Raw genomic sequence first — 8,496 nt, forward strand, 5'->3', positions numbered from 1 at the left:
TGGGGGTGACATAGCCAGATAACAGTATATGGAGAGAAAGAGAAAAAACTATGGGCTAGTGGTGGGAGAACTAGTGAGAGAAAGAGATGGGAGAGAGAGAACACAAGGCTAGGACTGGGTTATGGTCAAGTGATAGCAGGAGAGAAAGTCCAAGTCTAGAGGCTTGGAGGGGGGAACATAACAAATTAAAGGAGTGCGGTGGGGCAGGGGGTGGGTGGGTGGAAAGCCATGCTAGAAGTTGCAGAGGGAAGGAGAGAGAGCACACAAAGGAGAAAGGTCTGGGGGTGGGAGATAAATAGACCAGCTAGGAAGCAATTTTCTCTTCCTTCCTGCTAAACAGCAAATAACTGCCCCTTCTAAAATTTATAACAACAGTATAAATGGGAGCAGGAAATAGGAATGCTGTTGGAGTTCCCCATATTGGGAACCTCTGCTCCAGACAAATTCCTGGAGGACAGTGGCAGTGTATCTTTGAATACCAGTTGTTCCCTGACCAGGAGGCTGCTGTGAGCTTCCCAGTGGCATCTGCTGCCCACTGTGGGAATGGCTTGCTGGACTATATGGGTCTGATTAACACAACTCTTCTAGTGTTCAGTACACATCTCAAAAAATTAATTCCCAAACTAAGGGGAAGACTTGGAAATGTTACATTTTGCTGCATTTCCCTCCTTTTTCATGGACTAATCTAGTAGCCAACTATTATTCAATCTGGTTGGACATGCCCAGGCAGAGATGCTGTACATTAAATTAAGTAATCGAGAAGTTTTAGTAGCATTTAGCATAGAATGAACGTTAAGGACAAAATGACATGTAATGCTTCGCGGGTGATTCCTTCCATAATTGCTCTTTTAATGCAGAGCAGCCTTAAAGCAAGGGTGGACAATCTCTGATGTTGTTAGTCTGTAACACTTATCATCCCTACCAGTGGCTTTGCTGGTTAGGACTGATGGGAATTGCAGTCCTATAACATCTGGAGCACCACAAGGAATCTCTGTTGCGCCGCCTCTGTCTGTCTGTGTGTCGGCTATTCTGGTTTGTGGTACAGCTTGGAAAGCTAAATGTGGCAAATTGCAGGACTGTGCAGGGAAGCTGTTCTTCGCTCACTGTGAGGCGGGGGAGCGGGTGTGAGTCAGCGACATTTTGGAGTGCAGTGGGAAGCCAAGTTGCTTCCCACTGGACAAAACTGTAGCTTAAGGAACCGTGACCCCAGATGCCTTCTGGAATATAAACGGTCTTCATTATTTCTCCTATCGACTGCTTTTTTCTTCCCTTCCTTCCTTCTTTCCTATTTGCACAGAGCTCAACAGAGAAACAAAACAATCTGCTGCTTACTCTTTGGGACAGTGAAAGGGAAGGCGAGCACCGTGTCACACAAGCAGGCTTTGTGTATGGCGGTGGAAGAGCTGGCACAGACATCCCCAAGGGCTAAGCTGCATTGACAGGTCTCCTATTCTTCCACATAAGCTTCAGTTTCTAGACTGTCTGAATGAAAAGCCACTGAATAATCTAGGGGGCTTGTAAATAGACACATGCTACTTTTTATGTGAATGGCTGGAATGCTGTTTGATCCTTCAGCATTAACCATATTGGTGCTTCTGCAGCTATATAATTTATGGAAGTGTGCATTTGTGTGCATGAATAAGTAACCCTCTAAATTTTGTGAGCTCCAACTCCCATCAGCCCCAAGCAGCACAGTGACCAGAGCTGATGGGAGTTCTGATCCAAGCCAACCAGGAGGGCCACACATTTCTTACACCTTCTATAGATGTAACTATCCCAGAACTGCTGTGACAAAGTCCTCCTGTTTCTCTTATAATCTTGGAAATATTATGTTTGTGTATGGTAGAGAAAAAATCCTGCATACTTGTATTTGTTATTTTAGTTATTTATGAATATTTATGAAATGAATATTGCATTTAGGGGTTGGTTATGTTGTTCTTGTTACTTTGCATTTATATCTTGCCTTTCTTTCTCTTTCAAGGAACACAAGGCAGTTTACAAAATCCAGTTTACTACACACACACAAATACACAAACTATAAAACACTGTGAAGTATATCAGAATGACAAGCAGTGACTGGCCCAAAGTCACCAAGTGGGCTTCATGGCTGAATGGGGATTAGAACCAGATCTTGGGAGTCCCTGCTAGGCACTCTTAACCACTAACCACACTGGCTTGTATGGTATTGTACAAAATGTTTTGTAACTTTTAAAGAATATATCCCCTGAAAAGTGATCTATAAATCTATCACATTTAAATAGAGAAAGAACGGTTCACTTTTATTTCTGCTGCCTGCAGCTACTGCTTTGACACCATTTCCCCCTCTGGTTAATGCTTATGATTCTAGACAAATATAAATATTATGTAGTGCAGCCTTACCCAACCTGGTACCCTCCAGATATTTTGCACTAAAACTCGCATCACCCTTAGCCATACTGGTGGAGAATGATGGGAACTGTGGTCTAAAACAACGTGAAGGCCCAAGTTAGGGAAGACTTGTGTAATTGGCTGTAAAGCCAAGCAGTTTTGATGGTGTGCTGTCTGTGAAAAGGAAGCAAAGGAAGGCCATTCAGAGTGAAAGCAAAGATTATTAACTAAATATTGAAAAGGGAATTCAATTTTCAGCAATAAATGTTTATGAAACACTCCCTTTGTGGTACGTATTATTTTTGTCACATCATCTTTTTTGAGAACCATTGCAAATGGAGTTAGCCCATGTCCTACTTGCGTTCCAGTTTTTTCCCCCCTTTCCTTAGCCACATTAGAATATTATGGTGCCCTGGGAACTGGCTTTAGAGAAACAGAGAGAGAGAGAGCGCGCGCGAGAGAGCTCTCTGCCCCTTTACATAAACGCTTTGCAGCAGTTCATGCCTCAGGTTGCCCTCTCTTTGTGAGGGTTGGGGTTGGAATCAGGGAATGGGTGTCCTTCCTTCCCCATTTCATCCTGAAGAATTATAGGAATAGTTGTATTTCTACCACTACATAGGACTTTGAGGAAATGCATCTCTTTTTGGTAGCCTTGCTTGCCTGAAAAGATCAAAAAAGGTATTTGCCTGCTTGCCAACTTCTTGAAGGCACACCTTAAAGACTTATACTGAATTTTATGAGTTGGATGAGGATGTCTGACATCCCAAAGCAGTCTTAGCTGCTGATCCAGCACAGCTTTTAAAGACTTGGGTTCACAGGTAGAGCTAAGGGTGCAAACTTAGGGATATTTAAACAGGCAAAGGCACTGCCGTTGCCCCCATGGCTGACTGAGAATTGTATGATTTTTTCCTGTCCCAATTTGCCCGTGCCTCTTACCTAAATGTATTTCAAAGGTGATGCATGATGGCTAGTGTATGTGTACAGATGGATGTCTTTATTATTCTAACACTTGGAACTGGTTATTTATGATGTATGAAAAATGAAATGGAAGATCTCTGCCTGGAGGAATGAATCCAGGAAGAGATTTAATCCCCACAATAGTATGGTTCAGTTGAGTTGAAGAAAAAGATGAATTATTTCTGTAAATAGGGTGGAGGATTTTTTTTTAATGCTCTCCCTCCCTCACCCCACTATCAAGGTGAAACAACAGGAGAAAAATGCTGAACCAGGTGGGTGGAAACTGAGCTTCAGGAGACCCAAGCTGGGTGCCCACATGTCCTCTTTTACAAAAAGCAGTCCTCTGTTTGAAGGACTGTCAGAGGACCATTCGAAGATGACCTCTGTTTGACGGGCACAATTCTAGTTTAAAGGTAATGAAACACAAGAGCTGTTGCCCTTCGATACTTAGTGCACAGTGAGGAAACCTAAGGTGAAATGTGTTACATTTCTACTTAAAATATATTTATCTCTAATAAATTTGCTTTGGTGCATATCAATTAGCACATGCAAAACTTATGTAAATTCCTATCCCCTTGCTCCTCATTTTATTTGTGAGGCATTCGGAATTCCCAAGTGACCACCCTTTGAGGGAGTCCTGTGCACTGGTGGTACAGGCCTGCAGGCCCAGAATCCCACCCTATATCCCACATGGTCACATACAGTGTTTTGGCTGATAAGTCCCCCTCCTACACACACACTCACACACACACTCTGAATCAACCTGATTGTGTATTTGCACAGAAGTGACCTTCATGTGCCCATGTGTATGACTGTAACTTGAGGCTGCCATCCTATACATACTTATGCAGGAGTACGTCCCATACAGTTCAATGGAAGTTCTGTTTCAGTTGATATGCATAGGACTGGGCATATGCTTTTGATCTGCAGTGCTATCTTTCATTTCATGCAGGAGGGGAAAGGTAAAGAAATCATAACTGCATGGGACAGAATCATCCCTGGATCCCAGCCAGACCTACGGCACATGGTAGCAGCTGTGTTACTACTATACAAATATATGTTTTAAAAATGCATGTATGAGCAGACGCTCAGTCCTAGATATGAAAAACTTGAAGACTTCTTATGCAATTCCATCCTGCTCCCTGCATTAACCCATCCAATCTGCAGTTGCTTCAAGAACAGGATGCAGTAGTCCAAAGCATCTGGAGTGTTCCAGAGTGCCTACCCCTGATTTAGGATTAGCCGTTTCAGCCTCTGGGCTCACTTCTCTGCTCTGTGCTCATGTTGTGCAAAAACCCAAATACCCAAAGACCACTGTTTGGGTCTGCATTGTTCCTGCAAAGCCTGTCCTAAGCTCACTGGAAGAGAGAGAGAGAGAGACCAGAACCTGTTACCCAGAATGTGGGAAAACAACGTGCGAATGTTGTTGTAATTTATATACCAGTTTCTACAAAGGCAACAAAGCAGTGAACATAAAACAGAATGACATAAATGCAACAATAAATAAATAAACAAAACAAAACTACACAATGTGATACAGATTACAGTGATAAACTAGTGGTGTTATATCATTTGATATGTGTCTTTTACAGTGCAATCCTGTGTATGTTGACAGAAAAAGTCCTAGAATTTCCAGCATTCCACAGCCAGCATTGCTGGGGAGCATGGGACATGGAGGACTTTTTTCTGTTTAAACATGCATAGGACTGTGCTCTTATTCTTTTTGCAGCCTGACCTATGTGATGTAACTTAGGGCTGGCCCAAAATCAAGCAGTGGCCACTTTATGTATAAAACCCCCCATTCATTCAAGTGGGCAAAGCAAACAACATAGCGGGAATATCATTGGGTTTTCTCAGTTGCAAATGTAAGCCATCTGCCAGCATGAGTGAATCTATTTTTCCCTGTCATTTTATGTTGTGGTTTAAGGTATCATTTTCTTTCTTCCCCACTAGGCAGTTGACACCATGAATTGCATGCTAAAGTGTTTTGTCTGGGCTCAAAACAAGATGGAATTCAGGTATGTCAATTTTATTTTGAAAGGTAAAAAATGCTGTGGGTGAATAGCTGGATGTAGTAAGGCCTTTCTCTTTTCTCCCTCTTTCTCCCCACAGACTCAGACTGGGATTGGAATGCCTATTTGGATATCCATCCATCCATCCATCCATCCATCCATCCATCCGTCGAAACAGTCTGATGGGCAGATAGGATGGCCACTGAAATAGCAGAAAAAGAGGAAATCTACCTCTGAAAAACAGAATGAAAGAAATTTGCATGGTAATGCACATAAGCAAATACATATAAAGGTAAAGGTTTCCCCATGACATTAAAATCCAGTCATGTCTGACTCTAGGGGGTGGTGCTCATCTCCGTTTCCTAGCCGAGGGAACCAGTGTTTGTCCGCAGACAGTCTCCGTGGTCATGTGGCTGGCATGACTAAACAGTGAAGTGCACAGAACAGAATGCTGTTACCTTCCCACTGAAGTGGTACCTTTTTATCTACTTGCATTTGCATGCTTTCGAACTGCAAGGTTGGCAGGAGCTGGGACGTCTGCGGATTCGAACTGTTGACCTTTCAGTCAACCAGCTCAGCAGCTCAGCAGTTTAACCCACTGTGCATGCAAATTTAGAAATAATTGTTGTAATTTAAACTGGAATAACTGCTATAATTCAAACAGTATATCTCTTCATAGTGGGGAACTGTGACTGGTTGACCTGTGTGTGTGTTTGTTCCTCTGTCCAGAAGTTAAGTGTCAATAAGCTATTTCTAATCCCTGCCCTGCCCCTTTAGTGTTTTTTCCCTTTAACCCAGAGTTGGACTGGGCATCCTTTCAAACAGAAGACTCTCCTCTGTAGAGTGAGGCAGATGGCCACCTTGTACAGAAACTCAGGATGTGCCCTGACAGGTTTGGATCGGCCAAGCAGAATGCAGTTCAAACAGAAATACTGCTGCACAGGCTTCTTCCTCACTTTCTCTGCTTGCAATTTAACACCTACTAACTGGCCTGTGAAGGTAAAGCAGCGATCCCAGGTGTGCAGTTCATGGCAAATGTGGTGACCTCCTCCGAAGCTTGTGGCTAGGTCAGAAAAAACACAGGTGCATTCCTATAGTCTAAAAGCCGGTTGAGGTAGGAGTTGCTATCTTCTGCTTCTGATGTAATGTATCACCTACATTGATAGTCCTCTATAAATGATGATTCATCCAAAACAATAACGCCAACATCTCAAAAATAGTTCAACCTGCAGGAAACTCTTTCAGACAGACAGGAGTGACACTGAGCCAATATCAACTTCTGAAGCATATTCCTTGCTACTATTTTACAAGAGGGGAAAGCCTTAGTAACACGGGTTTGAAAAAGCTTTTTATAATGAATGCATGGATCCTATCTCGTGCAATGATTTTTGCTTTATGTTCAGTTGTGTAAAGAGTTTATCTGGAGGTTAGGTAAGAGGAAAGAACCTTTGGAACTTTTTAAATGTGGGTGGGGGGGACTTGGGAAAGGTGGGTGGTAAGGCAGCCATGTAAAAGTGTGACTCATTTGCACCTTCCACACTTGTGGCTCCTGCTCAGCAGCTGCTTCCTGTGCAGGCTGACAGAACGGTTTTACGCAAACGCTACATGACGGCTTACTTTTAAGCAAGGCTCTTTTTAAGATACTGCAAAGTATCTCTGGCCTTTTCTGGTCATTGCTTGTGAGCCTGGAGAAATGGTTCTCCCTGCTCCTGTGATTTTGGACTTTTAACCAAAGATTTACATCTGGAATCATGCAACTGAGCAAGGTAGACGGAGGACTGCTTCGTGCAATTCTGTGTAACTTGATGACAGCAGGGCCATGTGCCAACATGAGTGCCGAAGTGGGAAATTACCTCTGACTAGAATTGTTTGCTATTGCAAGTTACAATCCTTCTGAAGGCAGCGATTATGTCAAGTTTACTGTCCTTAGAAGATGCACTTTCCATGCATGGATGCATGAACCAGCTCTAGGCTGATTTTCCCCCCTCTCAACCTGATGTTGAAAAGGTGGTGCTCTCTTCCTCTGTCTCCCTTGGATCCAGGATATGATCAGTAAGAGCCCTGTTCAAGCACTCGGTATCTGTGCCCAGCAAACATGTGATGGAGTAGGAGGGAACATCTGGGTCCCACCCCTCCCCGATTGTCGTGCATGAAGCCCCGACAGAAACAGTGGCTCTTGAGGAGACCTTGCACTTGACACCCAGTGCCCAAGAGTCGACCCCACAACCCAAGGCAGAGACAGCTGAGCCAGCTGCTGCGTCTTCCTCTGACCCCCACCACGTTGAGCAAACGCCTGGACCTTTATCAGAGACGGAGAGTCATGAGAAAGGGGAAGCTGCAAGTTCTACTCAGAAGGAGGCAGAGCAAGCTGCCTCTTCCCCCTCTGATGCTGATCTCCCTGATCCGGAAACAGAAGACACAATAGGTGTCGTGGATTTCTCAAAAGCCAAAAACTTGGGAAGAGAAGCCATTAGAGAGTTAACATCTACTTAGCAAGGACCGCTATTAGGGAACTTACCTATAGAGTTGTAAATCTTGTGGACAATTAGCATTAAAGGACTTTAGTTTTATTGCTCTAGAATGTGTGGATTGTTTACATACCGGGCTGCACGCCTGGGCACCGATTGACGAAGTGCCCCAACCGCACTCCTCAGCAGCTGCCTGACTGGCTCCATCTGAAGGGCGAGTCTTCTGTGCACAACACCTTCAGCAGTTCATGGGTGCCCACTGTAGGTCTCCCCTAAGGGAGAAAGAAAAGGCTGCGGATGGTTTACATCAGAAGTTGAATTATTAACGAATCAGATGATCAGTACATCTAGTCCAGTACTGTCAACACAAACTGGCAGATGCTGTCCAAGGTTTCAAGCAAGAATTGTTCTGGTCTTGCCTGGAAACGCTGAAAGGCAGCCTAGAAAATTGTACATGCAAAGGATCTCCTCTGCTACCAAGTTACGCCCCTTCCCATAGTCACTAGGTAAGTGTCCCTCCAGCCTTTCAGAGGGGAAATAACACAGCTCTTGTAACAGGAATAAATGCCTGAGAACATGCACACACAGAGAGAGCCATTGAAAGGATTGCCTCTTACCAACAGTTCAGTTCTGCCTTTTACAGGGTCACCACCACTTGGGAAACCTGAATGCAAGGGAGAGGCTGGCGGGCT

The 8,496-nt window shown here is 44.0% G+C and overlaps 1 long non-coding RNA gene across 1 annotated transcript in view; it reads right to left on the reverse strand.

Annotated features, from left to right (window-relative positions):
* Positions 1 to 8,212, reverse strand: part of LOC123020629 — a 34,876-nt gene extending 26,664 nt beyond the window's left edge. Inside the window, exon 1 of the long non-coding RNA XR_006414158.1 lies at positions 7,938 to 8,212. This is a non-coding gene — a long non-coding RNA (uncharacterized LOC123020629). The remainder of the gene's footprint in view (positions 1 to 7,937) is intronic.
* Positions 8,213 to 8,496: the final 284 nt, after the last annotated feature.

This window comes from Varanus komodoensis, unplaced genomic scaffold (genome assembly GCF_004798865.1).
Source record: "Varanus komodoensis strain SLA01 unplaced genomic scaffold, ASM479886v1 scaffold14_3, whole genome shotgun sequence".
Classification (NCBI taxonomy): Eukaryota; Metazoa; Chordata; class Lepidosauria; order Squamata; family Varanidae; genus Varanus; species Varanus komodoensis.